This window comes from Delphinapterus leucas, chromosome 1 (assembly GCF_059928025.1).
Source record: "Delphinapterus leucas isolate spDelLeu-1000000601 "Yukka" chromosome 1, BTC_Dleu_Yukka2, whole genome shotgun sequence".
Classification (NCBI taxonomy): Eukaryota; Metazoa; Chordata; class Mammalia; order Artiodactyla; family Monodontidae; genus Delphinapterus; species Delphinapterus leucas.
The window spans coordinates 92,556,143-92,578,388 of NC_143129.1; the positions used below are offsets into that span (position 1 = coordinate 92,556,143).

At 40.9% G+C, this 22,246-nt stretch overlaps 1 protein-coding gene and 1 pseudogene across 2 annotated transcripts in view; one reads left to right on the top strand and one right to left on the bottom strand.

Moving 5' to 3' along the window:
• Nucleotides 1-14,207, bottom strand: part of RAP1A (RAP1A, member of RAS oncogene family) — a 73,818-nt gene extending 59,611 nt beyond the window's left edge. Inside the window, exon 1 of one of the 2 annotated variants that reach the window (XM_089917980.1) lies at nucleotides 14,107-14,207. The gene's annotated coding sequence lies outside the window, so the exon portion shown is untranslated. Of the gene's footprint in view, nucleotides 1-5,822; nucleotides 5,907-14,106 lie in introns of those variants that run through there. The other variant, XM_089917988.1, reaches the window with a different exon arrangement.
• Nucleotides 13,391-14,352, top strand: LOC149750681 (uncharacterized; annotated as a pseudogene).
• Nucleotides 14,353-22,246: the final 7,894 nt, after the last annotated feature.

The following is a 22,246-nucleotide window of genomic DNA, read 5'->3' on the forward strand; positions in this document are numbered from 1 at the left end:
CTTAATTTATTAAGATATTAATTCATTTGGGGCCTTCCCTAGTGGTGCAGTGGTTAAGAATCTGCCTGCCAATGCAGGTAACACTGGTTCGAGCCCTGGTCCGGGAAGATCCCACATGCCGCAGAGCAACTAAGCCCGCGCACCACAACTACTGAGCCTGTGCTCTAGAGCCTGCAAGCCACAACTACTGAAGCCCTCGCGCCACAACTACTGAAGCCCGTGTGCCTAGAGCCCGTGCTCCGCAACAAGAGAAGCCACCGCAATGAGAAGCCTGCGCACTGCAATGATGAGTAGCCCCCGCTCACCACAACTAGAGAAACCCTGCGTGCAGCAACAAAGACCCAACTCAGACAAAAAAAAAAAATTAATAAATAAATTTATATAAAAAAAGATATTAATTCATTTGAAGGATTAGAAACTATAAATATGAAGTTTAGAGAGATCTCATACTGCTATTCTGCCTGAGTATTAACATCAGTCAAGGAAAAAAAATCCCCATTATGTATGTTTTTAACCCTACTAACCATTAAATGCCCTGGAATTATCAGTTCATATTTCTGAACAATAAATCACACACTATGGTGTACTAATAGAAGACAGAAATAAACACCCCCCCACACTGAAACAGTTAGAGATTACGTGGACAACTAATGTTGGCTGCATAAACATTTTGATTACTGTTGTTCCGCCACCTCACTTCACAAAACTACAGTAAAATTTTAAACAATTTAAGAGATAGAAGCAGAACCAAAATAAGATGATATCTTGAATGTGAATGCAAGGGTCTAAAGCAGATTTCTTTTAAAGCTGAAAACATTAGGGACTACTCAGGTAGTTAAAATCTTAGTGAAAATTATACTTTCTGAGTTTCTGGTCTTTATTTCCCTCCTTAGAATTTTTACTGTGTGATTTATTTTAAGTAATTTAAGCTACATGGGGGGAGGAATTTTGCAGAGAAAAAAGATAGGTGAAGTCAATTATTTCTGAAGAGTTTTTGAGACTCATCTAATAGAAGAAAAAGGGTGTGCTGCACTGAAGAAAAGATTAGAGGGATAGAGGCAGTCTTTCGTCATTCACCTACTCATTCATTCATTCACTCATTCATTCATTCATGTTTGCATGCAAGCAAAACACAAATATTTACTGATCATTTATTTTGTGCTTTGTACTGCAGCAGTCCTTTCCTCTAAAAGTTTGCAGGCAGCATTAACCTCTACAATTAAGAGTCTGTGGACTTCCCTGGTGGCGCAGTGGTTAAGAATCCGCCTGCCAACGCGGGGGACACGGGTTCAAGCCCTCGCCCGGAAGATCCCACACGCCGCAGAGCAACTAAGCCCGTGCGCCACAACTACCGAACCCGCGCACCACAACTACTGAAGCCCGTGCACTCTAGGGCCTGCGTGCCACTACTACTGAGCCTGTGTGTTGCAACTACCGAAGCCCGAGCACCTAGAGCCCATGCTCTGCAACAAGAGAAGCCACTGCAATGAGAAGCCCGCACACCACAACGAAGAGTAGCTCCTGCTCGTCACAACGAGAGAAAGCCCATGAGCAGCAACGAAGACCCAGCACAGCCAAAAATAAAAGGAAAAAAGACTTAAAAAAAAAAAGTTTGTGAATTTTCATAAATTATATAATCACCTTGGGTTTCATCATCCGCAGAAAATGAACTATACCCATTTCACAGATTTGCTGCGCAGATGAGTGTGATGTAAGGGTCTCCCTTCCCCCCAAAATACTGGTTCCTTTTTCCCTGTAAGTCCCTCTAGAGATTGGGACATTTATCTGTGGTTCTCAACCTAACTATGAAAAACCCTTTATTCTCCACAGATTCCATGTCTTTAAAGACTTTTGTGTATCAAATGCACTCACGTTTTATTAATCAGTTATAATGGCTAATTAGAACTCTCAAACTGTCAGACATAAAAACTAATGAAACTCAATGCTGGGTTTCTGAGGGGTAAGCACAATGTTTTATTTCATTAACAGCCTGCAAATCACCACAATGTAGGATAATGATAATGTGGTAATTAGCCTCAAAGATTTGAGTCAATATAATTATTGGTCAAAGCAAATATACATAATATTTCACCTGTATAAATCTATTGAGAGCAAACACACAATTTTCATTAGGCTCTTTGCAATACTAAAAAGAATTCACTCTTATTTCTGCAGACCCCTGGAAAAACATAATTTATGTACCATAAATTGGTGATTTTCTATGTCTGGAAAAACTACTGGTTACCCTACAGATTTGTTTTAAGCCAGTATCATTAGTAACACCATCTTCAAATTCAAAAGTTACACATATTTATCCATAAAGGTAGGTAGTGATATCCTGCGTCTTCCCTTTGTATTTATAAGAACAAAATCCAAACCCTTCACCATAGACTTCTGTGATCTGTCCCTTGCTAACTTCATCTACCAGTCTCCCCTCAGCTTACCACAACGGCCTTCTCAATCATGACTAGCTGCTTCCCAGTTTAGGGCTTTTGCACCAACTGGCCCTCTTGTCTGGTTCACTCTTCTTGCAGATCGTCACATGTCTGGCTTTTTGTCATTCAGGTGTCAGATTAATATCATCAGGGAATTTTTCCTCAACACTCATTCTAAACCCTTCCATCACTATCATTTCTTCCTGTTACAGCTTCTTCATAGCATTTGTGACCTCTGAAATTATCTGTTCCCTTATTTGTTTGTTTACTGTTTCTCTCCACAATCACCAAACCCCACAGGTATAAAGAACTCCAGAGAGCAGTCTATTCACTGCCCTATCTTCAGTTCCTAAAATAGCACCAGGTACCCAATAATCACTCAATAAATATTTGTTGGCTAACTAGCCAAACTGCTTAAGATTATTTTGGGGAAGGACTCTGATTTCTTAGTCAAGAACTTGCATTTAGCATTCAAAATTGCTTATTCAAAAGGAGTAAGAAAAAATGTTCTTTCAATGAAAAAAGAGTAAGAAAAATGTACACAATAATCTATTCAACCAGTGGGCTTTATTTTCTTTTATTTCAATCTTTTGGGATAGAAAAATATGAAAGTCTACTCGTGTTTCACATACCTCATATGTCGCCTCATGTAAAAATTGAATAAATTTTCTTTTTTTAATTTTAGCTTTATTGAGGTCTAACTGACATTTAAAATTGTGAATTTTCTTATAATAGTATACCATGAGCTGCTAGCCACTCAATCTAATAACTTATTTTTGCTGCCAAGAAGCAAGTAGGCTTCGAAGAATGTAAGAAGTACAGACTGGGAAGGCTATATCTGACATCATAGTGACAGTGCCAGCGTGGCCCAAATCAGGGAAGATTCTGTTCTCAGCTATGCTTGGGGAGAAGGAGGGAAGGGTAAGAGTCATCAGTCCTAGGGAATGAACTGTAGTTCTGATTTCTGTTGATCAACAGGAATATCTTCAAATCAATTCAAATAGACTCAACTGGAATCTCATAGTTTTGAGACATTAAATCCCTGTTTTGAATATCTGAGGTCTCTAGTAAATGAAATAACACTCAGTTGACCAGATCTGGGTTTTTGCAGTTTCACATTAAAAAAACAGTGTTTGTAAAAAAAATAACACATATACAATCCTCAATACTATGTGCTACATTTGCTTATTAATTTAAAAATATTTTCAAGGATACTCTTAAAGGGGAGGGATGTGAATAAAAATAATAATAAAGACTTTATTTCTGAGTTTAGAAAATATTTGAAACCTAAAAGAAACATTAAGAAAGGTATAAAACTCAATGGTTTAAAAAATGCAAACACCTTACATGTGTCACAAAGCTGTATTTATTTTTTAAAAATTAGGGGTTGCTTCTTTTTTCAACTGGTAACATAAAAGGAAGACAGCAAGCAGATAATTCACAGCTCATGTGAGTTTACTTATCAGTCAAAAAGAAATATTAATATAAATCTTTAGGCTAACTTGCTTACATATTATTCAGCCAAGTGGAAAGTACAATTAGCGTGGAGCTAGAACCAGGTACCAGAATGACTAAGAATGGCATTTGCTAACTCATTTTTTTTTAACTTAAGAAATTAAGAAAGAAGTACTGAAAGTGATATTTTTTCTAAAGAGCACATCCTCAGTTTCCTATTTTTTATTGCTCCATATTTTACTGCCTTCAACATGCTAAGCTGCTTAACAAGAAGTCTAAACTGCACTTTTCATCACTTCTGCTCACAAAGCTGATGTTTCTAAAGTCCAGTTGCATTCACAAAAGCTGGAAAAACCACACAGAGAAGAATTTCACCTTATAGTGAAGTATTTTAAGATAATACCTTCAGAAATACAATGTCTAAAAGTGAGATTCCCTGTTAGCTAAGAACTCAAAATGTTAGATAAGTAAATTTCTACAGGAGACTATACATTTGTCAAAGAAATAGCATAAACATATGATTTTTATTGATGAAAAACAGGAATCTTTTACCCTTCAATTTTTTTAAAAAAGGTAGCAACAACCAAAGTGTACACACTGAGTCTTATCTTCTCTCAGAGGTTACCTAATTCCATGTAACCTATTCAATAGACTCAGACTCTTTCTTTTGAACTTCATCTCCAAACTGGGTATATTTGAAGATCCAGAGATCTTCACAACAGTGACTCCTAGCAACTCTCCCCAAAACCTTCCCTCTTGTTTTCCGTTAAACCCTCAGATCTTGCCTTACCTATGTGTTTAAACCAGTCTCCTTATCTTCAGTCTCTTTCTTCCTCAATTCATTCTGTACTCTGTACCTAGATTCATCTTCCAAAAGATGAATGCTCTGATCGGATCATTTTCCTCATATCAAAACTTCTTGTGCTCCCACATAAAGCCTATACTTCTCAACCTAGCATTCAACGACTTCCAAAGTCTAGTCCCAATCAATCTCTATGCCCTTATTGCCATTATTTTCTAATTATACAAGCCTAGGCTTCTGTCAAATCAATCTCCTATCCTCCAACTTGTCCTGAACTTTCTATCTTGGCTCATGCCACTCCTACCACAAAGAATGCCTACCACTCCCTTCCAGCTGCCACTGCTCAAGGCCCCTTTGCATCTCTGCATTTATTTATGTAAATAAGGACACACGAAAGATATGTCCTGCCCCACCCTACAAAACTGGCCCAAAACTTCCAAACCCAACAACTGCCAGCTTTTATTAAACGCCTACTATGTGCTCAGCAGTCTTAAACAGTATTTCTAATCCTCTCAACAATCCTATAAAGTAGGTATTATTATTTATTCTCCTTTTAAAGATGAGAAACCCAAAGCTCAGAAACATCAAATTATATATTTAGTAGGTTACCTTAAATTGTACACTCAGTAAGTTGCCTCAAATGATATACTTAGTAAGTGGGAAAGCAAGGATTTGAACACAGGCTGCTTAACTCTACAGCCATTGCTCTAAACACTAAGTTGTGTGGTGTTTTTTTTGTTTGTTTAAGTCTGAATCATGTGACTATCCCTCTCATCTATCTGAAACAATTTAGTTTTACATTATAGCTCTACTTATTGCATACTATAAAATAAGCTTTCTCATGTTTGTTATTTTAGTAAAGAGAGAAGACTAAAATGCTATTTCTTTCCAATATAAGAACAATACTCAACTTGCAATGTCAAGGAATATCTTTTTTGTTACAAAGATTACTTTTACCTAAAATATTTTCAAAGAAAATCATTCCAACCAACTTTTTCAAAGACGACTGCAAATTAATAATCATACACGCTGATGGTTTTACAGATTATTAGTAATATGAGGATTTTGTGATTACCACCCAAGAATTGTAACAGATATCTATCAAATTGGCAAAGATTGTAAAAACTGACCTACTCAATGCCATTGAAGGTGCAGTGAGACACACACTCTTATACACAGGGTAACCACCCTCTGATCCAGTTATCCCACTTCTGGGAATCTACCCTAAAGGAAGAAAAAAAAAACAGAGATGCAATCAAAGATAAATGTACAAAAATGTTTGCCCCAGTGTTATCTAAAATAGTAGTACTATAAAGATCAACCTAAGAGTCCCACACTAGGAGAACAATACCCTGTTCAGAGAAAAAAGTAGGAGCGAAACTGTATGTATAGAAATATAATTCCAATTTTTTTTTTAATTAAAAGAATCTGTACATGTGAGGAAAGAACTAGAAAAATGTACATTAAAATGTTAGTAGAAATTATCTCTGGGTGATAGGTTTATAGGTAATCTTCAATTTCTTCTTTACATTTATGTTCTTTTCAAAATTTGCCACAATGCAGCATGAATTAGTTTAAACGAGAAAAAAATGTTCAAACAGTTACAACCCCTGAAAATGGTCCTGAACCTAACAAGGGCATATTTCTTGTACTAGAAACTACACTTCCTACTGCAAAGAAAACATGAAATTTGTTTTGTTTCCAGCTTCTATTAGGCTCAGGGGTACTTTCAGATTGTGTAAAGAATGTCATCCAAAACTCAGTAGTACTCATGAAACTGCACAAGGCTCACTATCTAAAAGTCAGCCAACGCTCCAACAGAAAGCACCACAGTTAAACGAACTGTTTTACCGTATGCCTGTTGAGAATAATAAATGTCCAATTAATCCTAACTCAAAACATGCAAAATGGAAAAACCAGAAAAAGTATTCTCATTTTGCAAATTAACTAAATATACCGTTGTTGCCTTATAAGCACATCACAGGTCTGGGAGGAACTTGAAAATAAAGCTGGCAAGCTACCAACAACATTCACTAAAAACGCACACAAATGCATTTTCTCTATATGCACATTTCTGTTCTATTGGACAGTTAACTTTAGTGGCACAGGTTGATTTTAATCAGTGTAGAAAAAATATTAAGCTTTTCTTCAAAAGAAAAAAAAATCCAAAACTTCTCACATTAAACACAGAATTAAAACTGTTAGCTGAACCAGGAAAAAACTTCCCTACAATGTGGCATATATGCGGAAAAGCAATTTGGAAAAAAAAAAAAAAAAAAGGAAAGAAAAGACCTTTGACGGAAGTAAAATAGGCGGTTGAGCAAGCAATTCTTATTTTACTGCACTTTAACCAATGGGAAACTGGTTTGCTCTAATTTTTTTCTTGTTTAAAACATTTTTTTCTTGTTTAAACTAATTCATGTTCCATTGTGGCAAATTTTGAAAAGAACATAAATGTAAAGAAGAAGTTGAAGATTACCCATAAACCTATCACCCAGAGATAATTTCTACTAAAAAGCTGTTAGAAAATAAGACCACAGAAATAGTTGTTCAGCAACTAAGAGAGAATTAAAATATCACATAGATTTTACTTAGAAAATGAGTATCATTCTATTTTTACTCAACCATGAAAATACAACATTTATTTAAAAGACATATGTCAGGTTCTGGGAAACAAAATAAATTACTAGACTATATATATAGACTATATACTTAGAGTAGAAACTACAGGCTCACATCTCAGTTTCTGTCAAACTGCCAAATACTGGGTCACCCAAACTTCTGTTCAATGGCTGAATCTGAAATCTAATAATCAAGTTATGCAATATTTTCACAGCTAGAGTTTGAAAGATAGTTCAGGGGGCTTCCCTGGTGGCACAGTGGTTAAGAATCCGCCTGCCAATGCAGGGGACACGGGTTCGAGCCCTTGTCCGGGAAGATCCCACATGCCGCGGAGCAACTAAGCCCATGCGCCACAACTACTGAGCCTGCGCTCTAGAGGCCGCGAGCCACAACTGCTGAGCCCGCATGCCACAAGTACTGAAGCCCAGGCACCTAGAGCCTGTGCTCCACAACAAGAGAAGCCACCCGCAATGAGAAGACCACGCACTGCAACGAAGAGCAGCCCCCGCTCGCCGCAACTAGAAAAATCTCGTCCATAGCAACGAAGACCTGACGCAGCCAAAATTAAATAAATAAAATAAATAAATGCATTAAAAATAAATAAATAGATAAATAAAAGGTAGTTCAGGGACTCCCCTGGTGGCTCAGAGGTTAAGAATCCACCTGCCAATGCAGGGGACACAGGTTCGAGCCCTGGTCCGGGAAGATCCCACATGCCACGGAGCAACTAAGCCCGTGCGCCACAACTACTGAGCCTGCGCTCTAGAGTCCACGAGCCACAACTACTGAGCCCGCGTGCCACAGCTACTGAAGCCCCCGCGTCTAGAGCCTGTGCTCCGCAACAAGAGAAGCCACCGCAATGAGAAGCCCGCGCACCGCAACGAAGAGCAGCCCCCGCTCGCCACAACTAGAGAAAGCCTGCACACAGCAACAAAGACCCAATGCAGCCAAAAATAAATAAATTTAAAAAATAAATTAAAAAAAAGGTAGTGCAGGAACTTCCCTGGTGGTCCAGTAGTTAAGACTGTGAGCTCCCAATGCAGGGGGTCCGGCTTCAATCCCTGGTCAGGGAACTAGATCCCGCATGACGCAACTAAGAGCCTGCATACTGCAACTAAAAGAGACCACATGCCGCAACTAAGACCCGGTTCAGCCAAATAAATGAATAAATAAGGTAGTTCAAAAGACATCAATGATTTGGAATAGATACTGAAAACTACATAAAACCCAAAGATTAGTGTTAAATGTCAGCTGCTAAAATAATTAAGTTATGGTTGATTGCTTAATGTCCTATAAAACAGCCAACATGTCTAGAACAGAATGATCCTATTTATAAATGAATTTAAAAATATCACTGAAAACAGAGTGAATGAATTTACTCTCCGGATCACACATCTGACAGATCTGAAATGTTCAGTCTGCAATAAGAGAGAATTCTTACTACTACTAACTTAGAATCTTACAAGCGGCATTTGGGCTTTGTCCAAAGAAACAGTTGTACCCAGTTCTTTGTGTCTCTCCAACTTTACACTTTTGTCATTGATAACTAAGCCACAGTTCTAGCCTAAGCAAAGTTATTTCTTACAACCAAAATGAGTGAGTATAACACAGCATTGCAAACAACCATGCGTGTTATAGGTATACATGTATGTATACTTGTGAATTTGAAGTAAATCAACTTAAGTTTTAATTAATCCAACAGTGTCTTTTATCAGTTATGTGTTTAGTACATTCCTATCCTTATGAGATATGGCCTAATATAAATATATTCTGAAACCAAACACAGAATTACATATTTAATTCCAAATTTGGTTAGTTTTACCATTCTACACTTCGAACCACTCTCTATCAATGTGAACTAAATAAATATGCTGAAGATAGGAAACTTATCTCTATCTCTGGGAAAACTGGATATGCGAAGAAATCTTTTCCAGATTTATCTAACCTAAATTTATATAGCCTAAGTAAGTCATCTGAACTTAAAAAAAAAAGCCATTAGTCTAATGATTGAAATTAATTTCATAGAACATATTTAATCCTGAGACATTCCACTTATAAAAGTATACTATTTCTTATTTCAATTCCACCTTAATCATCATACACAATTTCCTTTTTCTATTGGTGCATACCTGTACCTTCTACCTCTAAAAGGCCTATTTTCAAGCAAAAATGACAGAATGGCATAGTTCTCTGTTGAACTGCTTAACTGATCAGAACATCATGGTAAGTTTATAGGTTCAAATTTCACACACAGAAAAAAGGGGAAAAAATGGATGTTTCATCTGTCTCAGTAACATAAGAAAGCTTAAATATCTTTATTTTTAACATTAATCATTTCCATAAGATATGAATTTGGCATTAAGTCATGCAGCAGTATATGACATGGGAACGAGCAGAAAATACTTGGCAATATGCCATAACTTTTTAAAACTGATGAGTTCAATCTGAAAGGAACATTAGGAGGAAGTAAGTTTATGTTCACAATTTTAAACTCACCACAACATTAAGATATAAATGCTTTATACAAGATATTTTTATTGACCTTCTAAAATAAGAGAATTTTAGAACTGGGAGCTTAGAGGTTATCTGAGGTTCAATGAACATTTACTGAGTCCCTAGCTTGTGTCAGACACAGTGCTAGGTGCTTGCAGGTAACTCTATTAGTTCAACCCACTCAATTCATAGATATTGGAGTTTCCGCTCATGCCAAATCAAGCCATGTAGACGCCCAGTGCTATGACTCTATCAAAACAGACTGGTATCATCCTCCTTTATAATCTAAATAAAATTTCAAAGATGCAGTGCTGACCTTATTTAACAGAAACAACAGTCTCTGTGTTTTGAATAACTTATAAAGAATTACAACAATTTAAAAATTCAACTGTGAAAGTCCTCAACCAAGTACTAGCTGCGTAATTTACTGCAAAGAACAAAACATGGGGCTATCAGAGATGTATGATTCTAAAGACATACAAAACAGAAATTAAACAAATTGCAGATGCCATTTAAAAATCCCTTTGCAAAAAAAAAAAAAAAAAAAGAATTATCAATATGAAAAATTAGGTGCTTGATTGGAATGTCCATTCTATATAAAAGATCATCAACCATATACTAACAAAGTTCTTGAGTATCAGTAAACACTGGGAAGATCTGAAGTTATTTAACTATCACATTATGTAAAACTCCCTGAGGGCAGAGATCCTTTCTAATTCAACTATGTATCCCCAACAGTTAGCACCAACAGTTAGCACGCTGCTGTCAAATGTTAAAGAGAGAGGTGAGCTAACTAATGAACTCACGTGAGCTACTGGAAAATTCAATCTAACAATCTAAAAGGTCTCTTTTTTATAACTCAAATTATTTTTTAAAGTATTAAATAATAATATTCAATGCAAGTGACACTGCATGAAACTTAAGACCAACAACTGTCACTTTTAACTAGTACAATCTACTCTCTGAAGGAATTAATAGACACACCAAGAAGACAAGTATATTTATATACTTTGATTCAGCAGTACTTCTGGAAATCAATTCCAAGGAAATATTCGAAAAGAAAGAAAATGTTGCATACACAAAAGTGTTCATTTCATTGTTATTTTCAATAGGGGGAAAAGGAAACTACCTATACGTCCAAGAACAGGTAGATGGACTATTTTGCAACCACGGAAAAAGGTTTAAAATGAAGATTAACCTCCTAAGGTCTTCCTGCTTCTACTCCCACCCCCCTCTCCAAGTTGATTTCCACACAGCAGCCAGAACATTTCCCACAAACGTAAGTCAGAACAGGTCTCTCTTCTACTCGAAACCCTCCAGTGGTTTCCCATCTCATTCAAAGTAAAATCCAAAGTTCTGACCATTGCCTAAAAGGCTTTATAGTGGCCTCGGGTACTTCTTTAACCTCAAGCTCTCTCACTTTCCCTCTTGCTTACTGGCCTTCTCCAAAAGGCCAAGGCAAAGACTCAGCAGTCTTTGCACTTAACAGTCCTCTCTGCCTGTAACCTTCTTCCCCAAGCCAGCATATATCCCTCACTCATGTCTTCCCTGACTACCCTTCCTTGCTACTGTTTCTCTTTATCCTCTTACCCTACTTTACTCTTCTGCATACCTCTTATCATCTGACTTATTCTATATTTATCTGGTTATGGCCCACCTCTCCTGATTAGTATATAAGCTCTATGACAGCAAGGACTTTGTTTTAATAGGTATTTAAAAAGCACTTGTTAGATTAATACTGGATGTTGATAATTGTACAATAATTATTAACTACATGAAAAACCATGCATATAAACAAGCTTGGAAGAGAACAGGAAAAATGATCTATGAACATTTTCAAGTGCTGATCATATTGCTAAGGAGTTTGCACAATAAAAATCATAAGTCAGTCGTGATTATGATTTTAAGCTGTCAAAAGTGACTGTAACAATCTTATTTCCTTCAAAGCCGTTTGTTTAAAATTACTAGTTCAGGGGCTTCCCTGGTGGCGCAGTGGTTGAGAGTCCGCCTGCTGATGCAGGGGACGCGGGTTCGTGCCCCGGTCTGGGAAGATCCCACATCCCACATGCCGCGGAGGGGCTGGGCCCGTGAGCCATGGCCGCTGAGCCTGCGCGTCCGGAGCCTGTGCTCCGCAACGGGAGAGGCCACAGCAGTGAGAGGCCCGCGTACCGCAAAAAAAAAAAAAAATTTAAAATTACTAGTTCAAAATTATTGGTAAAAGTTATTAATGAGAACTTTTCCACATAAAATTGTAATAACAATCACTCTTAAATCTTGTTCCCAAAGACCCAAAGTTTAGTCTGTAAGGGCAGACACTGTCATTCCTGAGGTCACACAGAAGGTGAACAAAGGTATTTGAACAGTTTTAATATGGAACTGAATAATACTCAGGATTCCAGTTTACATTTAAGACAAGCACCCATGGTTGGTTTCAGAGGGTCCCTGAAACTGAATGTGAAATTTTGTGCATAAATGTCTATTACCTCTTTCTTGAGGAGAGAGTCTATACGTATATTTCACTATATTCTCAAAGGTGTCAGTGGCCCAGAAAAGGTTAATAATTAGTATTTTGTATATTGGAAGTGAAATGCAATCTACTAATTTGAGCTACCTCTCAAAAAGATAGATGATATGTAAAACTGAGACACATCTTTGTAATCAAACAATTCATTCAAGAAATACCAAGTGCCTACCATGTGCCGGTGGGCACGGTGTGATCCTCAGTACCTTACACCTAAGTATATTTTGTAGCACATAATTCAAAATGCGGAGTAAACAAGATTCACTGAAACACCAGACTAAAAAGAATTTCAACCAACACAAATATAATTTCAAACAGAAAGTGTTATAGGAAATCATAATAAAGACAGACAGGGGCTCAGGGCCTGATTTAGTGCTTATTATGGCAAAATATCGCAGGTATCAGTTACATCAAAGGAAAAGAAAAACTACACACACGTGTGCCCACCCCCACACACTCTGACAGGAAACCAAAATAAAGTTTCCAAATCCTGTTTCCAGCAGCATCCCTTCTGAGACTGCCCTTTCAGCATGCTTTTGAAGGTAGGAGCCCCACGTTAAAACTAAGAGCTGATCCTTCATTTTTACTGTGATAAAAACAGGAAAAATCATCATCTCACACCCAGGAAGCAGAAAACAGTGGCCACCTGTACGACGGTGACCCAATAACCTCCTGCCCTGTTATTCCCTTCCTTCTTATAGCCACCTCCCTTCAAAGCAGTGACAAAACGATCTTCCCTCCCCAAACGGAATACATTAACTCCTCAACGCTAGTTCTTTTTCCAAGAGGTCAAAAGGTCCCCTAAACTGGTTCTTAGCCCTGTGAGTTGATGTCTTCCCCTCATCTTTCCCCTATAGCAGTAAATTACACAATTTATCCGAAGACACTGTCCTTAACTTCCTGACCGAGGGGGCAAAAGACACTCCTACCAGTCCCCGTTTGAAGGAAGACAAGAAGAATCACACAGTGACCTCTTCCCTAACAAAATTCAGGGAAAAAGCAGAGATCCAAGAAAGGCAACGCTCAAAAAGCGAACACATGGCATGCTACGGAAGACGTGGGGGAGAGAGGGCGGGAAAGGAGCTGAGAGGTGGAGTGGGGTGTAGAGATGTCAGCCCTGTGCACTGGGGGAATGAAGGAAGGAACGGGAGACCCCGAACCCTAACAAGGGAACAGAGAAAGGACACCGCTCCCGTCTACCCGCACCTCTCCAAGGAGCCGAGGGAGGACAGAAAATTCACCCAACCCTGCAACCCCCTTCTACGCGTGCCCCCCAAAGGGTGAGCTGCGTTTGAAAGAAGATCTGACCCTAGTCTGGGGACAAGCAAGAAGAAAAAAAATGCAGCGATGTCTAATCTTCTACCTCTCTCAGGCAGCGAGGGGCGAGGGCACTATGTCCGGGGAGATGGCGAGGGAAATGGGCTTGTGCCATGACACCTCAGGGAGTTGGAGGGTGGGGGACACAATGTCCTCTTTCTCTCCCACACCCGGCCCGGGCCCCTCCCGTCCCTCTCCCGCAGGCCCAACCACAGTCGACCGGCTCGGTCCGCGGGCGTGGTTGGCTCTGGCCCCGGGCGGCAGCGGCCGGGCCTCCCCGAGCCCTGGCCCCTCCCGCCGGCCAGGCCCCCGGGCCGCCGCCCCGGACACCGAGGGAACGCGGAGAAAGAAGGGGGAGCCAGGGGACTGACCGGCGACAGGAGCCGCCTCAGCCCGGGCTCGGCCGACCCGCGCCCCCTGCTCCCTCTGGGGCCGGCTCCGGCTCCCCGCCCCTCACTCACCCCCACGGTCCGGCGCCTCCTCCACCTCCTCCTCCTCCTCCTCCCTCCTCTCGGCCGTGGCTCCTGCTCCGGCTCTGCGCGGCGACGGCGGCGGCGGCCTCGAGAGCGGCGGCGGCGGCGGCGCCTCCAGAACGCGCACGCACGCAGCACGCAGGCCCCGCCCCCTAGTTCCGCCCCGCCCCTTCGAGTCAGCGTCGGCGAGGTTTCGGCCCCCCCCTTCCCCGCGGCTTTCCGGAGTCCGCTTAAAGGGGCCGCGCTGGAAGGCGGTGGAAGAGCTAAGAACGCAGAGGAAAGAGCGGGGAGTTGCAGCTTTGCCTTGCGCGGGGTGGTGGTGTGGGAGGCTGGAAAGGAAATGAGGAAGGGTCTGAAGATTCAGGAGAATAGAATTTTGGAGGGAATGCAACCATTTGATAAGTACTAATTGAGCATCTAGTAGGTGCTAGGCACTGTCCTAGGTGCAGGGAATAATGCCTTTGGCAAGCAAAGGCCCCGTGGAGCTTGCATTCTAGTGGGAGAGAGGAGACACAACAAAGTAAACAAAAATTTCGGGAAATGATATTGTGTGAAGAAATATAAAGCCAGGAATGGGATGACTTTATAGATGGCCAGGTATTGCCCCTCAGAGGAGACCTTTGAGCACATACATGTATGATATGAAGGGGTGAGCCTAGCAAATACCTCGGGAGGAGAGGGGTAGGGGGGTCTTTCCAAGCTGAAAGAACATCAGCCATAAACTCAGAAGTGGGAATAGCTTGGCATGTTGCAGGACCAACGAAAGGCCAGTATGGCTGAGTGTAGTCAGTTAGCCAGAGAGCAGTAGTAGTTAGGCTGAGAGAGGTGGGGAAGAGGTCAGATCCTATGGAGCCTTATGGGCTGTTAATAAGAGCAACAGAAAGCCATGGGAGGGTGAGCAGAGGAGTGACCGCATCTGATTCACATTTGAAAAAGCTACTCTTGCTAATGTGTGTAAAATACACAACAGGGAAGCACAAATGTCCTCAGGGAGACCAGTAAGAAAGCTGTTTATGGTAGCTTGGACTAGGATGGCAGCAGAAAAGGGGTGAGAAGGGATGTTTCGGGATGTATTCAGATACATTTAGATTTGGAATGGATTTGGCAGAGAGTGTGTGAAGGAACAAAAAATCATGAATGATACTTAGGTTCAGGGCGTAAAGGATAGGTTAATGGTGATACTATTTAATGAGGTGGGGAAGATTTAAAAAGGAAAAAAATCTGAGGTGGGGGAAATCAGGAATTCTGTTTTGCACATGTTGCATAAGGTGCTTGTTCTACATCCAAGTAGAGATGCAAAACAGTCGGATGGATATATGAGTCTGAACATATGAATTTGGGAGTCATCGGCACATAGATGCTTTTTAAAGCCTTAGGTCTACGTAAAATCACTTAGGAGGGAGAGTAGCTAGAGGGGAGGAGGAAGATAAACTTCAACCTTTGGAAAGCCTGAAGAAGAGGAGAAGGAGCTACCAGGCGGGAGGAACACCAGGAGAGGGTGGAGTGTTGGAAGATAAGAGAACTGTTTCAGGAAGGTGGGAGTGGTCAGTCTTATCAAATGCCGTTGAAATAAGCAAGATGAGGACGGAGAGTTTGAACACTGCGTTTGACCTGATGCAGGTCGCTGATGTCCTCGACGAAAGCAGTTTCAACAGAGTCATTGGGCAGAAAGTCTGAGTAGTGTGAACAAGAGATGGGAGGTGAGGAAGAGAAAGTGTTTATAGCAAGTCTAAACAGCTCTTGAGGAGCTTTGCTGTAAAGAACGAGGGAGAGAGAGGAGTACTTGGGATTAAGGGAAGGTATTTTAAAGGTGGGGGATGTTTCCTTATGTTGGTATTCTGGAATGAACCTTTAGAGAGGTGAAGGTGATGACGCAGAAGATAAGAGGAGACAGCTGGAGAAAGCTTGTCCTCCAGTAGGTGAGAAACAATGAGACCTAGTGTAGAAGTGGAGGAGTTGGCCTTGGATAGGAGCAAGGACAGTATGTTCACACACTCTTTTTGGAGAGGAGGCAAAGTCCGTGGGTGCAAATGCAGGTAGGTCAGGTAGTACATTTGGTAGCCTGTTCAGGCCACTGACGTGCAGGAGGCAGGTGAGAGCTGAAATCCAGCCCCTGTTCTGCCAACCAAGTTTGAGGCCAAATCAACCTGCAGGAAGGGGCACCTTTTCTAATTGCTCCAACTGCAGAGGTGGTGCCTTTTAGCAAATCCTCCACATCACACACACACACACACACACACAGACACACATGTGCGCGCGCACACACAGCCTGTGTGCACCTTTTCCCAGTTTGCACCGAATATTCTTTGTTGTGCGGTTGCCTCAGTGGGTTTGATAAGGTCGATTAGGGCTGTGAGCTTTCTTTTATTCTAAGCAATATAAAGCTGTGAGTGGGGTGGGGCTGTTGGCTCTTTAAGGAGATAGAAGAAGGTGAGAAGGAATTCCCTCAGAGTGGAAGAGTTACTGGAGAAGTGTAGTATGGACAAGGCTGAGGGCCCTCTTGAGTCAGTGGTCCTGTATCTAAAGTGAGACCACTCAGCAAGGCTGTGTGGTTTTTATCCAGCCACATTCCTTTGCTTGCGGGGTTGAAGGAGAGGTGGATTTGGCCAGGGCTGGGTTTTGCTGACGAAAGTCATTAGAGGGGGGAGGGGTACAAGCCAGGGAGTGGTTATAGTGATAAACCTTAGAATCTAAGCTGAGAGGGAAGAGAGGGCAAGTAAAAAAGCGGTGTGGTCAATGGTGTCGTGGTTCTTGTAAGAGAGAAGAGTTCAAGAGGAAGCAGTCAAATAAGTGGGATCAAGGGGACTTTCCAAGGATTGAGCATAGGGAAGGCTGAGTGAGGCAGTTGGGAGAGAGGAAGCGAAGGTATCTGTGAGAAATGAGGATCCAGGCAGGCGCCTCAGAGCGGAGGAAACAGTAGGCTCTCGGGCTCCTGCCTTGTCACAGTTCTTGTGAGCCGCTGATCTGGGGGAGGTTGAGGGAGCCGCCCTAGCTGGGGAGAAACTGAGCCCAATAGGGGATAAGCCAACTCAATACTGCAGGGAAGGGGAAGTTGGAGGACGGGGAATCATGTGGCTTGACAAGGCTTGGGAGAGCCCACTCATGCCCTGCTCTACTCACCTGAGCATTTGTGTAGATGCTTTGTCCTGCCTGGTGTTTGACAGAAACTAAACGACATCTTTCCTCCTCACTTCCCCTTTCCTGCTCTTGGCACTGTCTTTCTCAGTTACTCATCCACCAAAGCTCAGCCACCTTTAATCCATCTTCCCCATTCCTGTACCCAATTGGTCCTCAAAGTATATCGATCAGCACCGTCCAACAGAACATTCTGCTGTGATGGTAATGTTCTTTAGCTGTATATTTAATACAATAGTCACATGTGGCTATCAAGCATTGATTGAGGAACTAGATTTTAAATTTTATTTAACTTTAGGGTATTTAAATTAGATTTAAATAGCCACATGTGTCTGGGGGCTACCATATTGGACAGACACGTATAGACCTTTCCTACCCAATGTCTCTTCCATCTGCCCCCTCCTCTCTATCACCATTGCCACTGCCCTAGGTCAGGTACTGATTACCTCTTCTCTAGACTTTTGTTGTAGTTTCCTATTTGGTCTCCTGCTTAGTTGCTTTCCCTTCAATACATTTTGTGTTCTTTCCAGAGCCATCTCCCTAAAGCAGTGACCAGATCACAGCTCCAACCCTATTTTAAAAATTATTTTCCCTGTCAAATTAGGTAAAACTGCTTAATCTGGCATTTGTCCAGTTATATGTCTCCATTCCCCTTTTCCAGCCTTACCCTGCACTGCCCCTTTACATAATATAGAGTTGGTTCTCAAGCAAAATTGAACTGCTTGCCATAATTTCTACCAACTTTTTACAAAGCAGTCAACGCGTTTGCCTAAATTGTCTTTGCTTGGAACAGAGACAATTGCCTCTAGGCCCCAAATTTGTTGAAATTCTCGAAGGCCTGTCTTGCATAGCAGTTTATATCTGGAAACTTTTCTTTTTTGGCAGGATGGGGGTGGGTGCCGCATGTGGCATGTGGGATCTTGGTTCCCGGACCAGGGGTCACACCTGCGTCCCCTGCAGTGGAAGCGTGGAGTCTTAACCACTGGACCGACAGGGAATCCCCCCTGGAAACTTTTCTGATTTTTCATCTCCTCTGAAATACAGTTTCTGTGGGGTTTTTTGTTTGTTTTGGTTTGGTTGTTTTTGGCTGCGCTGCACGGCTTGTGGAGATCCTAGTTCCCTGACCAGGGATTGAACCTGGACCCCAGCAGTGAAAGCACCGAGTCTTAACCACTGGACCGCCAGGGAATTCCCTACAGTTTCTGTTTTTACATTACCTGTGGCACTTATATGTTGCCTTGTTATGTATTTTATGTATTCATGGCATTTCCGTTACAAAATATTCCTCCTTGCAGATCACTCTAATTGTGTTAGTGCCCCTTCAGTGTCAGTCTTGCACCTTATATATATGTGGTACTCCTCAACTAGCCACTGCATTGAGTTCTACAAGAGCATTTGTGCCTCTCTCTGCCTCCAAGAGTAATATCTCTAACCCTGAAAGAGAATGTCTGTATACCCTGGGAGAAACAAAAAGAAAAAGAAGCAGAAGAAGCCAAGAAGTACTCCTGTTACACTTGAGAATTTCTTAAGTTGGAAGGCCAAGTTTGATGCAGAATTCTTGGAAATTAAAAAGAAATGAATGAAAGAGGAAGAACAAGCAGGAAAAAGTAAAGTGGGAAACAGCCATTTGAAACAGAGCATAATTTTGACACATCTGATATCCAGTTCTTGGAGGATGCTAGAAACAATGTGGAGGTAGGTGATTCTTTGTTCCAGGATCTGGAGGAGAGTGAGGATGATCCAGACTGCAATCCTGCTGACCCCGAGAGTGACTTGACCAACTGATGGGCTGCCCCCATCCACAGAGAGGTCTGACTGCCACAGCATCTGTGGCTATGCTGAGAGGGTGGTAATTTTCCTTTCTCTTTTTCTAAGAAAAAATCATTTTCAGGAAAATATTCTTCTGATAGCTTTCATCATTGAACTTAATAAGCTGACCTTAAAATTAAAAACAAAAACAAAACTAATATGAGATTCCAATTTTTGAAAAGAAGCAACTTGACTATATTTCTTTTCATGTTACCATTTGCTGAGAGTTTCTTCCAAACGCTTCCCTACTTTTGCAGGGTACTTTTACAACTCAGTTCTAGCTCATAACCCTAGAGAGCAAGGGCATGCTTAGAACTGGCAGGACCAGCATAGCTACTCCTAGGGTCAATTTATGGAAAAGACCTTTAAGAAGCATTCAGATGGTGGTACAAATCCATAAAAAGAGGTTTCCATCTAATAAGTGTTCAGAATATATATTTTTAGGCCTCGGACTCTTAGAAACCTGTAACCCAAGAATAGAATTACATGTGCCATGCTCTGCAGTGCCAAATATACTTTTCCTGTTGGTGCAGTGGTTTTAAGGATTTGAAGAGCAGTTATAACATTTTACACAAAAAACATAACTCAGATGTATAGGACCTTAACATCTATTTATTCAGCAAACCTTAACCGAGTGCTTGTTACTTGCCAAGCAGTTATGCTTGTTGCCCGGGATACAAAGACAGGAAAGATACGGTCCTTGGCTTCAAGAAGGACACGTGGTAAAACTGACCTGACGTTGGTATATAACTTTAAAGTTTTCAAAATGTTTCCACAGTACCTAATTTAATCCTACCAACAATGTCATTAAGGTAGGTATCAGGCTTATTTTGCACTAGGGAAAACTTGTTCAGGGGGATTACATGAATTGTACAGAAGCACAGAGCTGTTAACTGGCAAGATCTTGAGCTGGAACCCAGAACTTTTGGTGTCAAAACATTGGTTGGATTAGAACATAAGTCCCCTGAGTACAGGCACTTGATCTGTTTTGTTCATTGCTGTATTCCCAGAGCCTAGAAAATTACCAGGCATACAGTATGTTCTCAATAAATATTTCAGGAGTGTGTGTGTGTGTGTGTGTGTGTGTGTGTGTGTGTGACTGTGTGTGCGTGCGTGTGTGTTGTTGAGAGAGAGTGAGGGGGGGCAGTGGGTGAGGGAGGGAGAGAGAGTATAGCCAACCATCTAAATCATTAGCATATTTTTATATTTTAGTTATGTGCTAAGCTGATCTTTTCTATATTAGTGCTGTTCAAAGTGTGGTCCACAGACTGGTTCTGCTCCATAGAATTGTTTCATACCAATTGTTGTAGTTCGTTGGGGCTGCTGTAACAAAATATCACAGACTGGGTAGCTTATAAACAACAGAAATATATTTCTCACAGTTCTGGAGGCTGAAACTGAGATCACAATGCCAGCATGCTCATGTTCTGGTTAGGGCCTTCTTTCTGATTCATAGCAGCACCTTCTTGCTGTGTCCTCACCTGGTGAGAGGGGCTAGGGATCTCTCTGGCATGTGTTTTATAAGGGCACTAATCCCATTCATGAGGGCTCTATCCTCATGACATAAGTACCTCCCAGGTGCCCACCTCCTAATACCGTCATCTTCGGGAGTTAGGATTTCAACATATGAATGCGGGGGTGGACACAAACATTCAGACTATAGCCCCAGTTGACCTTAAGATAAGTACAGAAAATGACAGTAAGAATTTAGAATCTTTTGTGGCTACTTATATTGCTGTGACATACAAGTGAGTGGTCAGTAGACCTGTCTACTTGAGCAGGGTATAGACCAGTGCAGGTGTTGCCCAGCTTGTGTAGTGAGTCACATGAGGTATAAGCTGTATAGTAGTCAGACAACATCTAATTCTTTTTAACCTTTTGACCCCCTTCACCCATTTCTCTCACCCCCTCCATCTCCCACATCTGGCAATCACCAATCTGTTCTAGATATCTATGAGCTTGTTTGTTTTTTTGGATTCCAACTATAAGAGAGATCATACAGTATTTGCCTTTCCCTCACATATCTCACATAGCATAATGCCCTCAAGGTCCATCCACATGTCACAAATGGCAAGATTTCCTTTTTATAGCTGAATAATGTTCCATTTTATATACATACACCAGATTTTCTTTATTGATTCATCCATCGGTGGACACTTAGGATGCTTCCATGTCTTGGCTATTGTAAATAATGCTGCAACAAACATGGGGGTGCCTAAATCTTTTCAAGTTAGTTTTTCATTTTCTTCAGATAAATATCAAGAAGTGGAATTGCTGGATCATATGGTAGTTCTATTTTTAATTTTTTGAGGAACCTCCATACCATTTTCCATAGTGGCTTCACCAATTTATAACCCTACCAACTGTGCACGAGGGTTCCCTTTTCTCCACAACACTTGTTATTTGTTGTCTTTAATAGCTGTTCTAACAGGTGTGAGGTGATAGCTCATTGTAGTTTTGATTTGCTTAATTACTGTTGTTGAACACCTTTTCATGTTTGTGTTGGCCATCTGTATATCTTTGGGAAAATGTCTATTCAGATCTTCCGCCCATTTTTTATTCAGGTTGTTGGTTTTTTGCTATTAAGTTGTTTGAGTTCTTTATATATTTTAGATACTAACCCCTTACCAGATATATAATTTGCAAATATTTTCTTCCATTCAATGGGTTCCCTTTTTATTTTGTTGAAGGATTGGTTCTGCTTCGAATGTTTGGTAGAATTCACCAGTGAAGCCATCTGGTCCTGGACTTTTGTTTGTTGGAGGCTTTTGATTACTGATTTGATTTCATTACTGGTAATTGGTCTGTTCAGATTTTCTGTTTCTTCATGATTCAGTCTTGGTAGGTTGTGTTTCTAGGAATTTAATCATCTAAATTAATACTAACCACTTTGGCTATTTGCCACCCACCTTCTTTTCCGCCTGGATATTCCTTACTTTTTCAGAAAGAAAGCACTTCATGCCTTTGGAGTGAAAGGGTCAGCAACAGATTGGAAATTTTTTAAAAACTTCTTTTTCACCACAGAAGCTGTATCTACCGATCTTATGCTGTGGAGGCATTATTGCTCAGTAATTAAGCATATGGTCTTTGGAGTGAGACTATGTAGGTTTATTTTTAAATTTTTTATTATTATTAGTTTTTAATGCCTAACTTACTTTTTTACTTTTTATTTTTCTGGCTGTGT